Below are 19,837 nucleotides of genomic sequence, written 5' to 3'. Positions count from 1 at the left end.
AACGGCTCTCACTGAAAGGTTCGACACGGCTCACTGAACGAGAGAACCGGCTGTCCAAAAGAACCGGCTCTCGGCCAACTTGCCCAGCAGTACGCACTTTTCCAGAAGACCTGGCTCTGACTGAACGGTTCAACACGGCTCACTGAACGAGAACCGGCTTTCCAAAAGAACTGACTCTGTGCCAACTCGCCCAGCAGTACGCACTTTGACAGAAGACCCGGCTCTGGCTAAACGGTTCAGCACGGCTCACTGAACGAGAGAACCGCCCCTCGAAAAGAACGGCTCTCACTGAACGGGTAGGCACGGCTCACTGAACGAGAGAACCAGCTGTCCAAAAGAACCGGCTCCCAGCCAGCTTGCCCACCAGTACGCACTTTGCCAGAAGCCCCGGTTTTGACTGACTGAACGGTTTGACACGGCTCACTGAACGAGAGAACCGGCTCTTCAAAAGAACGGCTATCACTGAACGGTTCGACACGGCTCATTGAACTTGAGAACCGGCTGTCCAAAAGAACCGGCTCTCAGTCAACTTGCACGGCAGTACGCACTTTGCCAGAAGACCCGGTTTTGACTGACTGAACGGTTCGACACGGCTCACTGAACGAGAGAACCGGCTCTCCAAAAGAACGGCTCTCACTGAACGGTTCGACACAGCTCACTGAACGAGAGATCCGGCTGTCCAAAAGAACCGGCTCTCAGCCAACTTGCCCAGCAGTACGCAATTTGCCAGAACACCCGGTTTTGACTGACTGAACGGTTCGACACGGCTCACTGAACGAGAGAACCGGCTCTCCGAAAGAACGGCTCTCACTGAAAGGTTCGACACGGCTCACTGAACGAGAGAACCGGCTGTCCAAAAGAACCGGCTCTCAGCCAACGTGCCCAGCAGTACGCACTTTTCCAGAAGACCCGGCTCTGACTGAACGGTTCAACACGGCTCACTGAACGAGAACCGGCTTTCTAAAAGACCTGACTCTGAGCCAACTCGCCCAGCAGTACGCACTTTCACAGAAGACCCGGCTCTGGCTAAACGGTTCAGCACGGCTCACTGAACGAGAGAACCGGCTCTCCAAAAGAACGGCTCTCTCTGAACGGGTCGGCACGGCTCACTGAACGAGAGAACCGGCTCTCCAAAAGAACTGGCTCTCAGCCAACTCGCCCGGCAGTACGCACTTTGCCAGAAGACCCGGCTCTGGCTCAACAGGTCGGCACGGCTCACTGAACGAGAGAACCTGCTGTCTAAAAGAACCGGCTCTCAGCCAACACGCCCAGCAGTACGGACTTTGCCAGAAGACCCGGTTCTGGCTTAACGGTTCAGCACGGCTCACTAAACGAGAGAACCGGCTGTCCAAAGGAACCGGCTCTCAACCAAGTCGCCCAGCAGTACGCACTTTGCCGGAAGACCCGGCTCCGGCTGAACGGTTCGGCACGGCTCACTGAACGAGAGAACCGGCTGTCCAAAAGAACCGGCTCTCAGCCAATTTGCCCAGCAGTACACACTTTTCCAGAAGACCCGGCTCTGGCTGAACGGCTCAGCACGGCTCAAGCAACGAGAGAACCGACTGCCCAAAAGAACCGGCTCCCAGCCAACTTGCCCAGTAGTATGCACTTTGTCAGAAGACCCGACTCTGGCTGAACGGTTCAGCACGGCTCACTGAACGAGAGAACCGGCTCTCCAAAAGAACGGCTCTCACTGAAAAGGTCGGCACGGCTCACGGAACGAGAGAACCGGCTCTTCGAAAGAACGGCTCTCACTGAAAGGTTCGACACGGCTCACTGAACGAGAGAACCGGCTGTCCAAAAGAACCGGCTCTCGGCCAACTTGCCCAGCAGTACGCACTTTTCCAGAAGACCTGGCTCTGACTGAACGGTTCAGCACGGCTCACTCAACGAGAGAACCGGCTGTCCAAAAGAACCGGCTCTCAGCCAATTTGCCCAGCAGTACGCACTTTGCCAGAAGATCCGGCTCTGGCTGAACGGTTCAGCACGGCTCACTGAACGAGAGAACCTGCTCTCCAAAAGAATGGCTCTCACAGAAAGGGACGGCACGGCTCACTGAACGAGAGAACCGGCTGTCCAAAAGAACTGGCTCTCAGCCAACTTGCCCAGCAGTACGCACTTTGCCAGAAGATCCGGCTCTGGCTGAACGGTTCAGCACGGCTCACTGAACGAGAGAACCTGCTCTCCAAAAGAACGGCTCTCACTGAACGGGTCGGCACGGCTCACTGAACGAGAGAACCGGCTCTCCAAAAGAACGGCTCTCACTGACCGGGTCGGCACGGCTTACTGAACGGGAGAACCGGCTGTCCAAAAGAACCAGCTCTGAGCCAACTTGCCCAGCAGTACGCAGTTTACCAGAAGACCCGGCTCTGACTGAACGGTTCAGCACGGCTCACTGAACGAGAACCGGCTTTCCAAAAGAACTAACTCTCAGCCAACTCGCCCAGCAGTACGCACTTTGCCAGAAGACCCGGCTCTGGCTAAACGGTTCAGCACGGTTCACTGAACGAGAGAACCGGCTCTCCAAATGAACGGCTCTCACTGAATGGGAAGGCACTGCTCACTGAACGAGAGAACCGGCTCTCCAAAAGAACGGCTCTCACTGACCGGGTCGGCACAGCTTACTGAACGAGAGAACCGGCTGTCCAAAAGAACCAGCTCTCAGCCAATTTGCCCAGCAATACGCACTTTTCCAGAAGACCCGGCTCTGGCTGAACGGTTCAGCACGGCTCACGCAACGAGAGAACCGACTGTCCAAAAGAACTGGCTCCTCAGCCAACTTGCCCAGCAGTACGCACTTTGCCAGAAGACCCGGCTCTGGCTGAACGGCTCAGCATGGCTCACTGAACGAGAACCGGCTCCCAGCCAACTTGCCCAGTAGTATGCACTTTGCCAGAAGACCCCGCTTTGGCTGAACGGTTCAGCACGGCTCACTGAACGAGATAACCAGCTCTCAGCCAACTCGCCCATTAGTACGCACTTTGCCAGAAGATCCGGCTCTGGCTGAACGGTTCAGCACGGCTCACTGAACGAGAGAACCGGCTCTCCAAAAGAACGGCTCTCACTGAACGGGTCGGCACGGCTCACTGAACGTGAGAACCGGCTCCCCAAAAGAACCGGCTCCCAGCCAACTCGAACAGCAGTACGCACTTTGCCAGAAGACCCGGCTCTGACTGAACGGTTCAACACGGGTCACTGAACGAGAACCGGCTTTCCAAAAGAACTGACTCTGTGCCAACTCGCCCAGCAGTACGCACTTTGACAGAAGACCCGGCTCTGGCTAAACTTTTCAGCACGGCTCACTGAACGAGAGAACCGCCCCTCGAAAAGAACGGCTCTCACTGAACGGGTAGGCACGGCTCACTGAACGAGAGAACCAGCTGTCCAAAAGAACCGGCTCCCAGCCAGCTTGCCCACCAGTACGCACTTTGCCAGAAGCCCCGGTTTTGACTGACTGAACGGTTTGACACGGCTCACTGAACGAGAGAACCGGCTCTTCAAAAGAACGGCTATCACTGAACGGTTCGACACGGCTCATTGAACTTGAGAACCGGCTGTCCAAAAGAACCGGCTCTCAGTCAACTTGCACGGCAGTACGCACTTTGCCAGAAGACCCGGTTTTGACTGACTGAACGGTTCGACACGGCTCACTGAACGAGAGAACCGGCTCTCCAAAAGAACGGCTCTCACTGAACGGTTCGACACAGCTCACTGAACGAGAGAACCGGCTGTCCAAAAGAACCGGCTCTCAGCCAACTTGCCCAGCAGTACGCAATTTGCCAGAACACCCGGTTTTGACTGACTGAACGGTTCGACACGGCTCACTGAACGAGAGAACCGGCTCTCCGAAAGAACGGCTCTCACTGAAAGGTTCGACACGGCTCACTGAACGAGAGAACCGGCTGTCCAAAAGAACCGGCTCTCAGCCAACGTGCCCAGCAGTACGCACTTTTCCAGAAGACCCGGCTCTGACTGAACGGTTCAACACGGCTCACTGAACGAGAACCGGCTTTCTAAAAGACCTGACTCTGAGCCAACTCGCCCAGCAGTACGCACTTTCACAGAAGTCCCGGCTCTGGCTAAACGGTTCAGCACGGCTCACTGAACGAGAGAACCGGCTCTCCAAAAGAACGGCTCTCTCTGAACGGGTCGGCACGGCTCACTGAACGAGAGAACCGGCTCTCCAAAAGAACTGGCTCTCAGCCAACTCGCCCGGCAGTACGCACTTTGCCAGAAGACCCGGCTCTGGCTCAACAGGTCGGCACGGCTCACTGAACGAGAGAACCTGCTGTCTAACAGAACCGGCTCTCAGCCAACACGCCCAGCAGTACGGACTTTGCCAGAAGACCCGGTTCTGGCTTAACGGTTTAGCACGGCTCACTAAACGAGAGAACCGGCTGTCCAAAGGAACCGGCTCTCAACCAAGTCGCCCAGCAGTACGCACTTTGCCGGAAGACCCGGCTCCGGCTGAACGGTTCGGCACGGCTCACTGAACGAGAGAACCGGCTGTCCAAAAGAACCGGCTCTCAGCCAATTTGCCCAGCAGTACACACTTTTCCAGAAGACCCGGCTCTGGCTGAACGGCTCAGCACGGCTCAAGCAACGAGAGAACCGACTGCCCAAAAGAACCGGCTCCCAGCCAACTTGCCCAGTAGTATGCACTTTGTCAGAAGACCCGACTCTGGCTGAACGGTTCAGCACGGCTCACTGAACGAGAGAACCGGCTCTCCAAAAGAACGGCTCTCACTGAAAAGGTCGGCACGGCTCACGGAACGAGAGAACCGGCTCTTCGAAAGAACGGCTCTCACTGAAAGGTTCGACACGGCTCACTGAACGAGAGAACCGGCTGTCCAAAAGAACCGGCTCTCGGCCAACTTGCCCAGCAGTACGCACTTTTCCAGAAGACCTGGCTCTGACTGAACGGTTCAGCACGGCTCACTCAACGAGAGAACCGGCTGTCCAAAAGAACCGGCTCTCAGCCAATTTGCCCAGCAGTACGCACTTTGCCAAAAGATCCGGCTCTGGCTGAACGGTTCAGCACGGCTCACTGAACGAGAGAACCTGCTCTCCAAAAGAATGGCTCTCACAGAAAGGGACGGCACGGCTCACTGAACGAGAGAACCGGCTGTCCAAAAGAACTGGCTCTCAGCCAACTTGCCCAGCAGTACGCACTTTGCCAGAAGATCCGGCTCTGGCTGAACGGTTCAGCACGGCTCACTGAACGAGAGAACCTGCTCTCCAAAAGAACGGCTCTCACTGAACGGGTCGGCACGGCTCACTGAACGAGAGAACCGGCTCTCCAAAAGAACGGCTCTCACTGACCGGGTCGGCACGGCTTACTGAACGGGAGAACCGGCTGTCCAAAAGAACCAGCTCTGAGCCAACTTGCCCAGCAGTACGCAGTTTACCAGAAGACCCGGCTCTGACTGAACGGTTCAGCACGGCTCAATGAACGAGAACCGGCTTTCCAAAAGAACTAACTCTCAGCCAACTCGCCCAGCAGTACGCACTTTGCCAGAAGACCCGGCTCTGGCTAAACGGTTCAGCACGATTCACTGAACGAGAGAACCGGCTCTCCAAATGAACGGCTCTCACTGAATGGGAAGGCACTGCTCACTGAACGAGAGAACCGGCTCTCCAAAAGAACGGCTCTCACTGACCGGGTCGGCACAGCTTACTGAACGAGAGAACCGGCTGTCCAAAAGAACCAGCTCTCAGCCAATTTGCCCAGCAATACGCACTTTTCCAGAAGACCCGGCTCTGGCTGAACGGTTCAGCACGGCTCACGCAACGAGAGAACCGACTGTCCAAAAGAACTGGCTCCTCAGCCAACTTGCCCAGCAGTACGCACTTTGCCAGAAGACCCGGCTCTGGCTGAACGGTTCAGCATGGCTCACTGAACGAGAACCGGCTCCCAGCCAACTTGCCCAGTAGTATGCACTTTGCCAGAAGACCCCGCTTTGGCTGAACGGTTCAGCACGGCTCACTGAACGAGATAACCAGCTCTCAGCCAACTCGCCCATTAGTACGCACTTTGCCAGAAGATCCGGCTCTGGCTGAACGGTTCAGCACGGCTCACTGAACGAGAGAACCGGCTCTCCAAAAGAACGGCTCTCACTGAACGGGTCGGCACGGCTCACTGAACGTGAGAACCGGCTCCCCAAAAGAACCGGCTCCCAGCCAACTCGAACAGCAGTACGCACTTTGCCAGAAGACCCGGCTCTGACTCAGCGGTTCAGCACGGCTCGCTGAACGAGAGAACCAGCTGTCCAAAAGAACCGGCTCTCAGAAAACTCGCCCAGTAGTAAGCACTTTTCCAGAAGACCCGGTTGTGGCTGAACGGTTCAGCACAGCTCACTGAACGAGAGAACCGGCTCTCCAAAAGAACGACTCTCACTGAACGGGTCGGCACGGCTCACTGAACGAGAACCGGCTGTCCAAAAGAACCGGCTCTCAGCCAACTTGCCCAGCAGTACGCACTCTGCCAGAAGACCTGGTTTTGACTGACTGAACGGTTCGACACGGCTCTCTGAACGAGAGAACCGACTCTCCAAAAGAACCGGCCCTCAGCCAACTTGCCCAGCAGTACGCACTTTGCCAGAAGACCCAGTTTTGACTGACTGAACGGTTCGACACGGCTCACTGAACGAGAGAACCGGCTCTCCAAAAGACCCGGCTCTCAGCCAACTTGCCCAGCAGTACGCACTTTGCCAGAAGAACCGGTTTTGACGGACTTAACGGTTCGACACGGCTCCCTGAACGAGTGAACCGGCTCTCCAAAAGAACGGCACTCACTGAACGGTTTGACACGGCTCACTGAACGAGAGAACCGGCTGTCCAAAAGAACCGGATCTTAGCCAACTTGCCCAGCAGTACGCACTTTGCCAGAAGACCCAGATTTGACATACTGAACGGTTCGACACGGTTCACTGAACGAGAAAACCGGCTCTCCAAAAGAACGGCACTCACTGAACGGTTCGACACGGTTCACTGAACGAGAGAACCGGCTGTCCAAAAAAACCGGCTCTCAGCCAGCTTGCCCAGCAGTACGCACTTTGCCAGAAGACCCGGCTCTGGCTGAACGGTTCAACACGGCTCACTGAACGAGAACCGGCTCCCAGCCAACTTGCCCAGTAGTACGCACTTTGCCAGAATACCCGGCTCTGGTTGAACGGTTCAGCACGGCTCACTGAACGAGAGAAGCAGCTCTCAGCCAACTCGCGCAGCAGTACGCACTTTGCCAGAAGACCCGGCTCTGGCTGAACGGTTCAGCACGGCTCACTGAACGAGAGAACCGGCTCCCCAAAAGAACGGCTCTCATTGAACGGGTCGGCACGGCTCACTGAACGAGAGAACCGGCTCTCCAAAAGAACGGCTCTCACTGAACGGGTCGGCACGGCTCACTAAAAGAGAGAACCGGCTCTCCAAAAGAACCGACTCTCAGCCAAATCGCCCGGCAGTACGCACTTTGCCAGAAGACCCGGCTCTGGCTGAACAGGTCGGCACGGCTCACTGAACGAGAGAACCGGCTGTCCAAAAGAACCGGCTCTCAGCCATCTCGCCCAGCAGTACGCACTTTGCCAGAAGACCCGGCTCCGGCTGAACGGTTCAGCACGGCTCACATAACGAGAGAACCGACTCTCCAAAAGAACCGGCTCTCAGCCAACTCGCCCAGCAGTACGCACTTTGCCAGAAGACCCGGCTCCGGCTGAACGGTTCAGCATGGCTCACTGAACGAGAGAACCGGCTATCCAAAAGACTGGCTCTCACTGAACGGGAGGGCACGGCTCACTGAAAGAGAGAACCAGCTGTCCAAAAGAACTGGCTCTCAGCCAACTTGCCCAGCAGTACGCACTTTTCCAGAAGACCCGGCTCTGGCTGAACAGTTCAGCACGGCTCACTCAACGAGAGAACCGGCTGTCCAAAAGAACCAGCTCTCAGCCAACTTGCCCAGCAGGACGCACATTGCCAGAAGACCCGGCTCTGGCAGAACGGTTCAGCACTGCTCACTGATCGAGAACCGGCTCTCAGCCAACTTGCCCAGCAGTAGGCACTTTGCCAGAAGACCCGGCTCTGGCTGAACGGTTCAGTACGGCTCACTAAACGAGAACTGGCTCTCAGCCAACTCGCCCAGCAGTACGCACTTTGCCAGAAGACCCGGCTCTAGATGAAAGGTTCAGCACGGCTCACTGGACGAGAACCGCCTCTCATCCAGCTTGCCCAATAGTACGCACTTTGCCAGAAGACCCGGTTCTGACTGAACGGCTCAGCACCTCTCACTAAACGAGAGAACCGGCTCTCCAAAAGAACCGGCTCCCAGCCAACTCGAACAGCAGTACGCACTTTGCCAGAAGACCCGGCTCTGACTCAACGGTTCAGCACGGCTCGCTGAACGAGAGAACCGGCTGTCCAAAAGAACCGGCGCTCAGCCAACTCGCCCAGTAGTAAGCACTTTGCCAGTAGACCCGGTTGTGGCTGAATGGTTCGGAACGGCTCACTGAACGAGAGAACCGGCTCTCCGAAAGAACGCCTCTCACTGAACGGGTCGGCACGGCTCACTGAACGAGAGAACCGGCTCTCCAAAAGAACCGGCTCTCAGCCAACTTGCCCAGCAGTACGCACTTTGCCGGAAGAACCGGTTTAGACTGACTTAACGGTACGACACGGCTCACTGAACGAGAGAACCGGCTGTCCAAAAGAACGGCTCTCACTGAACGGGTCGGCACGGCTCAATGAACGAGAGTACCTGCTCTCCAAAAGAACGGCTCTCACTGAACGGGTCGGCACGGCTCACTGAACGACAGAACCGGCTCTCCAAAAGAACGGCTCTCACTGAACGGGTCGGCACGGCTCACTGAACGACAGAACCGGCTCTCCAAAAGAACTGCTCTCACTGAACGGTTCGACACGGCTCACTGAACGAGAGAACCGGCTGTCCAAAAGAACCGGCTCTCAGCCAACTTGAACAGCAGTACGCACTTTGCCAGAAGACCCGGTTTTGACTGACTGAACGGTTCGACACGGCTGACTGAACGAGAGAACCGGCTGTCCAAAAGAACGGCTCTCACTGAACGGGTCGGCACGGCTCACTGAACGAGAGCACCAGCTTACCAATAGAACGGCACTCACTGAACGGGTCGGCACGGCTCACTGAACGAGAGAACCGGCTCTCCAAAAGAACGGCTCTCACTGAAAAGGTCGGCACGGTTCACGGAACGAGAGAACCGGCTCTCAGCCAACTTGCCCAGCAGTACGCACTTTGCCAGAAGACCCGGCTCTGGCTGAACGGTTCAGCACGGCTCACTGAACGAGAGAACCGGCTCTCCGAAAGAACGGCTCTCACTGAAAGGTTCGACACGGCTCACTGAACGAGAGAACCGGCTGTCCAAAAGAACCGGCTCTCGGCCAACTTGCCCAGCAGTACGCACTTTTCCAGAAGACCTGGCTCTGACTGAACGGTTCAACACGGCTCACTGAACGAGAACCGGCTTTCCAAAAGAACTGACTCTGTGCCAACTCGCCCAGCAGTACGCACTTTGACAGAGGACCCGGCTCTGGATAAACGGTTCAGCACGGCTCACTGAACGAGAGAACCACCTCTCCAAAAGAACGGCTCTCACTGAACGGGTAGGCACGGCGCACTGAACGAGAGAACCAGCTGTCCAAAAGAACCGGCTCCCAGCCAGCTTGCCCACCAGTACGCACTTTGCCAGAAGCCCCGGTTTTGACTGACTGAACGGTTTGACACGGCTCACTGAACGAGAGAACCGGCTCTTCAAAATAACGGCTATCACTGAACGGTTCGACACGGCTCACTGAACTTGAGAACCGGCTGTCCAAAAGAACCGGCTCTCAGTCAACTTGCACGGCAGTACGCACTTTGCCAGAAGACCCGGTTTTGACTGACTGAACGGTTCGACACGGCTCACTGAACGAGAGAACCGGCTCTCCAAAAGAACGGCTCTCACTGAACGGTTCGACACAGCTCACTGAACGAGAGAACCGGCTGTCCAAAAGAACCGGCTCTCAGCCAACTTGCCCAGCAGTACGCAATTTGCCAGAATACCCGGTTTTGACTGACTGAACGGTTCGACACGGCTCACTGAACGAGAGAACCGGCTCTCCGAAAGAACGGCTCTCACTGAAAGGTTCGACACGGCTCACTGAACAAGAGAACCGGCTGTCCAAAAGAACCGTCTCTCAGCCAACGTGCCCAGCAGTACGCACTTTTCCAGAAGACCCGGCTCTGACTGAACGGTTCAACACGGCTCACTGAACGAGAACCGGCTTTCTAAAAGAACTGACTCTGAGCCAACTCGCCCAGCAGTACGCACTTTGACAGAAGACCCGGCTCTGGCTAAACGGTTCAGCACGGCTCACTGAACGAGAGAACCGGCTCTCCAAAAGAACGGCTCTCTCTGAACGGGTCGGCACGGCTCACTGAACGAGAGAACCGGCTCTCCAAAAGAACTGGCTCTCAGCCAACTCGCCCGGCAGTACGCACTTTGCCAGAAGACCCGGCTCTGGCTCAACAGGTCGGCACGGCTCACTGAACGAGAGAACCGGCTGTCTAAAAGAACCGGCTCTCAGCCAACACGCCCAGCAGTACGGACTTTGCCAGAAGACCCGGTTCTGGCTGAACGGTTCAGCACGGCTCACTAAACGAGAGAACCGGCTGTCCAAAGGAACCGGCTCTCAACCATGTCGCCCAGCAGTACGCACTTTGCCGGAAGACCCGGCTCCGGCTGAACGGTTCGGCACGGCTCACTGAACGAGAGAACCGGCTCTCCAAAAGAACTGTTCTCACTGAACGGGACGGCACGGCTCACTGAACGAGAGAACCGGCTCTCCAAAAGAATGGCTCTCACTGACCGGGTCGGCACGGCTTACTGAACGGGAGAACTGGCTTTCCAAAAGAACTAACTCTCAGCCAACTCGCCCAGCAGTACGCACTTTCCCAGAAGACCCGGCTCTGGCTAAACGGTTCAGCACGGCTCACTGAACGAGAGAACCGGCTCTCCAAATGAACGGCTCTCACTGAATGGGAAGGCACTGCTCACTGAACGAGAGAACCGCTTCTCCAAAAGAACGGCTCTCACTGACCGGGTCGGCACAGCTTACTGAACGAGAGAACCGGCTGTCCAAAAGAACCGGCTCTCAGCCAATTTGCCCAGCAATACGCACTTTTCCAGAAGACCCGGCTCTGGCTGAACGGTTCAGCACGGCTCACGCAAAGAGAGAACCGACTGTCCAAAAGAACCGGCTCCTCAGCCAACTTGCCCAGCAGTACGCACTTTGCCAGAAGACCCGGCTCTGGCTGAACGGTTCAGCATGGCTCACTGAACGAGAACCGGCTCCCAGCCAACTTGCCCAGTAGTATGCACTTTGCCAGAAGACCCGGCTCTGGCTGAACGGTTCAGCACGGCTCACTGAACGAGAGAACCAGCTCTCAGCCAACTCGCCCATTAGTACGCACTTTGCCAGAAGATCCGGCTCTGGCTGAACGGTTCAGCACGGCTCACTGAACGAGAGAACCGGCTCTCCAAAAGAGCGGCTCTCACTGAACGGGTCGGCACGGCTCACTGAACGAGAGAACCGGCTCTCCAAAAGAACTGCTCTCACTGAACGGGTCGGCACAGCTCACTGAACGAGAGTACCAGCTTACCAAAAGAACGGCACTCACTGAACGGGTCGGCACGGCTCACTGAACGAGAGAACCGGCTCTCACTGAAGAGGTCGGCACGGCTCACGGAACGAGAGAACCGGCTCTCAGCCAACTTGCCCAGCAGTACGCACTTTGCCAGAAGACCCGGCTCTGGCTGAACGGTTCAGCACGGCTCACTAAACGAGAACCGGCTCTCAGCCAACACGGCCAGCAGTACGCACTTTGCCAGAAGACCCGGCTCTGTATGAACGGTTCAGCACGGCTCACTGAACGAGAACCGGCTCTCAGCCAACTTGCCCAGCAGTACGCACTTTGCCAGAAGACCCGGTTCTGAAAGAAAGGTTCAGCACGGCTCACTAAACGAGAGAACCGGCTCTACAAAAGAACCGGCTCTCAGCCAACTCGCTAAGCAGTACGCACTTTGCCAGAAGAATCGGCTCTGACTTTGCCAGAAGACCCCGCTTTGGCTGAACGGTTCAGCACGGCTCACTGAACGAGATAACCAGCTCTCAGCCAACTCGCCCATTAGTACGCACTTTGCCAGAAGATCCGGCTCTGGCTGAACGGTTCAGCACGGCTCACTGAACGAGAGAACCGGCTCTCCAAAAGAACGGCTCTCACTGAACGGGTCGGCACGGCTCACTGAACGTGAGAACCGGCTCCCCAAAAGAACCGGCTCCCAGCCAACTCGAACAGCAGTACGCACTTTGCCAGAAGACCCGGCTCTGACTCAGCGGTTCAGCACGGCTCGCTGAACGAGAGAACCAGCTGTCCAAAAGAACCGGCTCTCAGAAAACTCGCCCAGTAGTAAGCACTTTTCCAGAAGACCCGGTTGTGGCTGAACGGTTCAGCACAGCTCACTGAACGAGAGAACCGGCTCTCCAAAAGAACGACTCTCACTGAACGGGTCGGCACGGCTCACTGAACGAGAACCGGCTGTCCAAAAGAACCGGCTCTCAGCCAACTTGCCCAGCAGTACGCACTCTGCCAGAAGACCTGGTTTTGACTGACTGAACGGTTCGACACGGCTCTCTGAACGAGAGAACCGACTCTCCAAAAGAACCGGCCCTCAGCCAACTTGCCCAGCAGTACGCACTTTGCCAGAAGACCCAGTTTTGACTGACTGAACGGTTCGACACGGCTCACTGAACGAGAGAACCGGCTCTCCAAAAGACCCGGCTCTCAGCCAACTTGCCCAGCAGTACGCACTTTGCCAGAAGAACCGGTTTTGACGGACTTAACGGTTCGACACGGCTCCCTGAACGAGTGAACCGGCTCTCCAAAAGAACGGCACTCACTGAACGGTTTGACACGGCTCACTGAACGAGAGAACCGGCTGTCCAAAAGAACCGGATCTCAGCCAACTTGCCCAGCAGTACGCACTTTGCCAGAAGACCCGGATTTGACATACTGAACGGTTCGACACGGTTCACTGAACGAGAAAACCGGCTCTCCAAAAGAACGGCACTCACTGAACGGTTCGACACGGTTCACTGAACGAGAGAACCGGCTGTCCAAAAAAACCGGCTCTCAGCCAGCTTGCCCAGCAGTACGCACTTTGCCAGAAGACCCGGCTCTGGCTGAACGGTTCAGCACGGCTCACTGAACGAGAACCGGCTCCCAGCCAACTTGCCCAGTAGTACGCACTTTGCCAGAATACCCGGCTCTGGTTGAACGGTTCAGCACGGCTCACTGAACGAGAGAAGCAGCTCTCAGCCAACTCGCGCAGCAGTACGCACTTTGCCAGAAGACCCGGCTCTGGCTGAACGGTTCAGCACGGCTCACTGAACGAGAGAACCGGCTCCCCAAAAGAACGGCTCTCATTGAACGGGTCGGCACGGCTCACTGAACGAGAGAACCGGCTCTCCAAAAGAACGGCTCTCACTGAACGGGTCGGCACGGCTCACTAAAAGAGAGAACCGGCTCTCCAAAAGAACCGACTCTCAGCCAAATCGCCCGGCAGTACGCACTTTGCCAGAAGACCCGGCTCTGGCTGAACAGGTCGGCACGGCTCACTGAACGAGAGAACCGGCTGTCCAAAAGAACCGGCTCTCAGCCATCTCGCCCAGCAGTACGCACTTTGCCAGAAGACCCGGCTCCGGCTGAACGGTTCAGCACGGCTCACATAACGAGAGAACCGACTCTCCAAAAGAACCGGCTCTCAGCCAACTCGCCCAGCAGTACGCACTTTGCCAGAAGACCCGGCTCCGGCTGAACGGTTCAGCACGGCTCACTGAACGAGAGAACCGGCTATCCAAAAGACTGGCTCTCACTGAACGGGAGGGCACGGCTCACTGAAAGAGAGAACCAGCTGTCCAAAAGAACTGGCTCTCAGCCAACTTGCCCAGCAGTACGCACTTTTCCAGAAGACCCGGCTCTGGCTGAACAGTTCAGCACGGCTCACTCAACGAGAGAACCGGCTGTCCAAAAGAACCAGCTCTCAGCCAACTTGCCCAGCAGGACGCACATTGCCAGAAGACCCGGCTCTGGCAGAACGGTTCAGCACTGCTCACTGAACGAGAACCGGCTCTCAGCCAACTTGCCCAGCAGTAGGCACTTTGCCAGAAGACCCGGCTCTGGCTGAACGGTTCAGTACGGCTCACTAAACGAGAACTGGCTCTCAGCCAACTCGCCCAGCAGTACGCACTTTGCCAGAAGACCCGGCTCTAGATGAAAGGTTCAGCACGGCTCACTGGACGAGAACCGCCTCTCATCCAGCTTGCCCAATAGTACGCACTTTGCCAGAAGACCCGGTTCTGACTGAACGGCTCAGCACCTCTCACTAAACGAGAGAACCGGCTCTCCAAAAGAACCGGCTCCCAGCCAACTCGAACAGCAGTACGCACTTTGCCAGAAGACCCGGCTCTGACTCAACTGTTCAGCACGGCTCGCTGAACGAGAGAACCGGCTGTCCAAAAGAACCGGCTCTCAGCCAACTCGCCCAGTAGTAAGCACTTTGCCAGTAGACCCGGTTGTGGCTGAATGGTTCGGAACGGCTCACTGAACGAGAGAACCGGCTCTCCGAAAGAACGCCTCTCACTGAACGGGTCGGCACGGCTCACTGAACGAGAGAACCGGCTCTCCAAAAGAACCGGCTCTCAGCCAACTTGCCCAGCAGTACGCACTTTGCCGGAAGAACCGGTTTAGACTGACTTAACGGTACGACACGGCTCACTGAACGAGAGAACCGGCTGTCCAAAAGAACGGCTCTCACTGAACGGGTCGGCACGGCTCAATGAACGAGAGTACCTGCTCTCCAAAAGAACGGCTCTCACTGAACGGGTCGGCACGGCTCACTGAACGACAGAACCGGCTCTCCAAAAGAACGGCTCTCACTGAACGGGTCGGCACGGCTCACTGAACGACAGAACCGGCTCTCCAAAAGAACTGCTCTCACTGAACGGTTCGACACGGCTCACTGAACGAGAGAACCGGCTGTCCAAAAGAACCGGCTCTCAGCCAACTTGAACAGCAGTACGCACTTTGCCAGAAGACCCGGTTTTGACTGACTGAACGGTTCGACACGGCTGACTGAACGAGAGAACCGGCTGTCCAAAAGAACGGCTCTCACTGAACGGGTCGGCACGGCTCACTGAACGAGAGCACCAGCTTACCAATAGAACGGCACTCACTGAACGGGTCGGCACGGCTCACTGAACGAGAGAACCGGCTCTCCAAAAGAACGGCTCTCACTGAAAAGGTCGGCACGGTTCACGGAACGAGAGAACCGGCTCTCAGCCAATTTGCCCAGCAGTACGCACTTTGCCAGAAGACCCGGCTCTGGCTGAACGGTTCAGCACGGCTCACTGAACGAGAGAACCGGCTCTCCGAAAGAACGGCTCTCACTGAAAGGTTCGACACGGCTCACTGAACGAGAGAACCGGCTGTCCAAAAGAACCGGCTCTCGGCCAACTTGCCCAGCAGTACGCACTTTTCCAGAAGACCTGGCTCTGACTGAACGGTTCAACACGGCTCACTGAACGAGAACCGGCTTTCCAAAAGAACTGACTCTGTGCCAACTCGCCCAGCAGTACGCACTTTGACAGAGGACCCGGCTCTGGATAAACGGTTCAGCACGGCTCACTGAACGAGAGAACCACCTCTCCAAAAGAACGGCTCTCACTGAACGGGTAGGCACGGCGCACTGAACGAGAGAACCAGCTGTCCAAAAGAACCGGCTCCCAGCCAGCTTGCCCACCAGTACGCACTTTGCCAGAAGCCCCGGTTTTGACTGACTGAACGGTTTGACACGGCTCACTGAACGAGAGAACCGGCTCTTCAAAATAACGGCTATCACTGAACGGTTCGACACGGCTCACTGAACTTGAGAACCGGCTGTCCAAAGAACCGGCTCTCAGTCAACTTGCACGGCAGTACGCACTTTGCCAGAAGACCCGGTTTTGACTGACTGAACGGTTCGACACGGCTCACTGAACGAGAGAACCGGCTCTCCAAAAGAACGGCTCTCACTGAACGGTTCGACACAGCTCACTGAACGAGAGAACCGGCTGTCCAAAAGAACCGGCTCTCAGCCAACTTGCCCAGCAGTACGCAATTTGCCAGAATACCCGGTTTTGACTGACTGAACGGTTCGACACGGCTCACTGAACGAGAGAACCGGCTCTCCGAAAGAACGGCTCTCACTGAAAGGTTCGACACGGCTCACTGAACAAGAGAACCGGCTGTCCAAAAGAACCGGCTCTCAGCCAACGTGCCCAGCAGTACGCACTTTTCCAGAAGACCCGGCTCTGACTGAACGGTTCAACACGGCTCACTGAACGAGAACCGGCTTTCTAAAAGAACTGACTCTGAGCCAACTCGCCCAGCAGTACGCACTTTGACAGAAGACCCGGCTCTGGCTAAACGGTTCAGCACGGCTCACTGAACGAGAGAACCGGCTCTCCAAAAGAACGGCTCTCTCTGAACGGGTCGGCACGGCTCACTGAACGAGAGAACCGGCTCTCCAAAAGAACTGGCTCTCAGCCAACTCGCCCGGCAGTACGCACTTTGCCAGAAGACCCGGCTCTGGCTCAACAGGTCGGCACGGCTCACTGAACGAGAGAACCGGCTGTCTAAAAGAACCGGCTCTCAGCCAACACGCCCAGCAGTACGGACTTTGCCAGAAGACCCGGTTCTGGCTGAACGGTTCAGCACGGCTCACTAAACGAGAGAACCGGCTGTCCAAAGGAACCGGCTCTCAACCAAGTCGCCCAGCAGTACGCACTTTGCCGGAAGACCCGGCTCCGGCTGAACGGTTCGGCACGGCTCACTGAACGAGAGAACCGGCTCTCCAAAAGAACTGTTCTCACTGAACGGGACGGCACGGCTCACTGAACGAGAGAACCGGCTCTCCAAAAGAATGGCTCTCACTGACCGGGTCGGCACGGCTTACTGAACGGGAGAACTGGCTTTCCAAAAGAACTAACTCTCAGCCAACTCGCCCAGCAGTACGCACTTTCCCAGAAGACCCGGCTCTGGCTAAACGGTTCAGCACGGCTCACTGAACGAGAGAACCGGCTCTCCAAATGAACGGCTCTCACTGAATGGGAAGGCACTGCTCACTGAACGAGAGAACCGCTTCTCCAAAAGAACGGCTCTCACTGACCGGGTCGGCACAGCTTACTGAACGAGAGAACCGGCTGTCCAAAAGAACCGGCTCTCAGCCAATTTGCCCAGCAATACGCACTTTTCCAGAAGACCCGGCTCTGGCTGAACGGTTCAGCACGGCTCACGCAAAGAGAGAACCGACTGTCCAAAAGAACCGGCTCCTCAGCCAACTTGCCCAGCAGTACGCACTTTGCCAGAAGACCCGGCTCTGGCTGAACGGTTCAGCATGGCTCACTGAACGAGAACCGGCTCCCAGCCAACTTGCCCAGTAGTATGCACTTTGCCAGAAGACCCGGCTCTGGCTGAACGGTTCAGCACGGCTCACTGAACGAGAGAACCAGCTCTCAGCCAACTCGCCCATTAGTACGCACTTTGCCAGAAGATCCGGCTCTGGCTGAACGGTTCAGCACGGCTCACTGAACGAGAGAACCGGCTCTCCAAAAGAGCGGCTCTCACTGAACGGGTCGGCACGGCTCACTGAACGAGAGAACCGGCTCTCCAAAAGAACTGCTCTCACTGAACGGGTCGGCACAGCTCACTGAACGAGAGTACCAGCTTACCAAAAGAACGGCACTCACTGAACGGGTCGGCACGGCTCACTGAACTAGAGAACCGGCTCTCCAAAATAACGGCTCTCACTGAAGAGGTCGGCACGGCTCACGGAACGAGAGAACCGGCTCTCAGCCAACTTGCCCAGCAGTACGCACTTTGCCAGAAGACCCGGCTCTGGCTGAACGGTTCAGCACGGCTCACTAAACGAGAACCGGCTCTCAGCCAACACGGCCAGCAGTACGCACTTTGCCAGAAGACCCGGCTCTGTATGAACGGTTCAGCACGGCTCACTGAACGAGAACCGGCTCTCAGCCAACTTGCCCAGCAGTACGCACTTTGCCAGAAGACCCGGTTCTGAAAGAAAGGTTCAGCACGGCTCACTAAACGAGAGAACCGGCTCTACAAAAGAACCGGCTCTCAGCCAACTCGCTAAGCAGTACGCACTTTGCCAGAAGAATCGGCTCTGACTCAACGGTTCAGCACGGCTCGCTTAACGAGAGAATCGGCTGTCCAAAAGAACCGGCTCTCAGCGAACTCGCCCAGTAGTAATCACTTTGCCAGAAGACCCGGTTCTGACTGAACGGTTCGGCACGGCTCACTGAACGAGAGAACCGGCTCTCCAAAAGAACGGCTCTCACTGAACGGGTCGGCACGGCTCACTGAACGAGAGAACCGGCTGTCCAAAAGAACCGGCTCTCAGCCAACTTTCCCTGCAGTACGCCCTTTTCCAGAAGACCCGGCTCTGACTGAACGGTTCAACACGGCTCACTGAACGAGAACCGGCTTTCCAAAAGAACTGACTCTGAGCCAACTCGCCCAGCAGTACGCACTTTTCCAGAAGACCTGGCTCTGACTGAACGGTTCAACACGGCTCACTGAACGAGAACCGGCTTTCCAAAAGAACTGACTCTGAGCCAACTCGCCCAGCAGTACGCACTTTGACAGAAGACCCGGCTCTGGCTAAACGGTTCAGCACGGCTCACTGAACGAGAGAACCGCCTCTCCAAAAGAACGGCTCTCACTGAACGGGTCGGCACGGCTCACTGAACGAGAGAACCGGCTGTCCAAAAGAACCGGCTCTCAGCCAGCTTGCCCAGCAGTACGCACTTTGCCAGAAGCCCCGGTTTTGACTGACTGAACAGTTAGACACGGCTCACTGAACGAGAGAACCGGCTCTTCAAAAGGACGGCTATCACTGAACGGTTCGACATGGCTCACTGAACATGAGAACCGGCTGTCCAAAAGAACCGGCAATCAGTCAACTTGCGCGGCAGTACGCACTTTGCCAGAAGACCCGGTTTTGACTGACTGAACGGTTCGACACGGCTCACTGAACGAGAGAACCGGCTCTCCAAAAGAACGGCTCTCACTGAACGGTTCGACACAGCTCACTGAACGAGAGAACCGGCTGTCCAAAAGAACTGACTCTCAGTCAACTTGCACGGCAGTACGCACTCTGCCAGAAGACCCGGTTTTGACTGACTGAACGGTTCGACACGCCTCACTGAAAGAGAGATCCGGCTCTCCAAAAGAACGGCTCTCACTGAATGGGTCGGCACTGCACACTGAACGAGAGAACCCGCTTTCGAAAAGAACGGCTCTCACTGACCGGGTCGGCACGGCTTACTGAACGGGAGAACCGGCTGTCCAAAAGAACCGGCTCTGAGCCAACTTGCCCAGCAGTACGCACTTTGCCAGAAGACCCGGCTCTGACTGAACTGTTCAGCACGGCTCACTGAACGAGAACCGGCTTTCCAAAAGAACTAACTCAGCCAACTCGCCCAGCAGTACGCACTTTGCCAGAAGACCCGGCTCTGGCTGAACGGTTCAGCGCGGCTCACTAAACGAGAACCGGCTCTCAGCCAACTCGCCCAGGAGTACGCACTTTGCCAGAAGACCCGGCTCTGGATGAACGGTTCAGCACGGCTCACTGAACGAGAATCGGCTCTCAGCCAACTTGCCCAGCAGTACGCACTTTGCCAGAAGACCCGGTTCTGAAAGAACGGTTCAGCA

The sequence above is a fragment of the Amblyomma americanum genome, chromosome 6 (assembly GCF_052857255.1).
Source record: "Amblyomma americanum isolate KBUSLIRL-KWMA chromosome 6, ASM5285725v1, whole genome shotgun sequence".
NCBI lineage: Eukaryota > Metazoa > Arthropoda > Arachnida > Ixodida > Ixodidae > Amblyomma > Amblyomma americanum.
The sequence above is the reverse complement of the archived record's forward strand: the minus strand, read 5'-3'. Positions refer to the sequence as shown.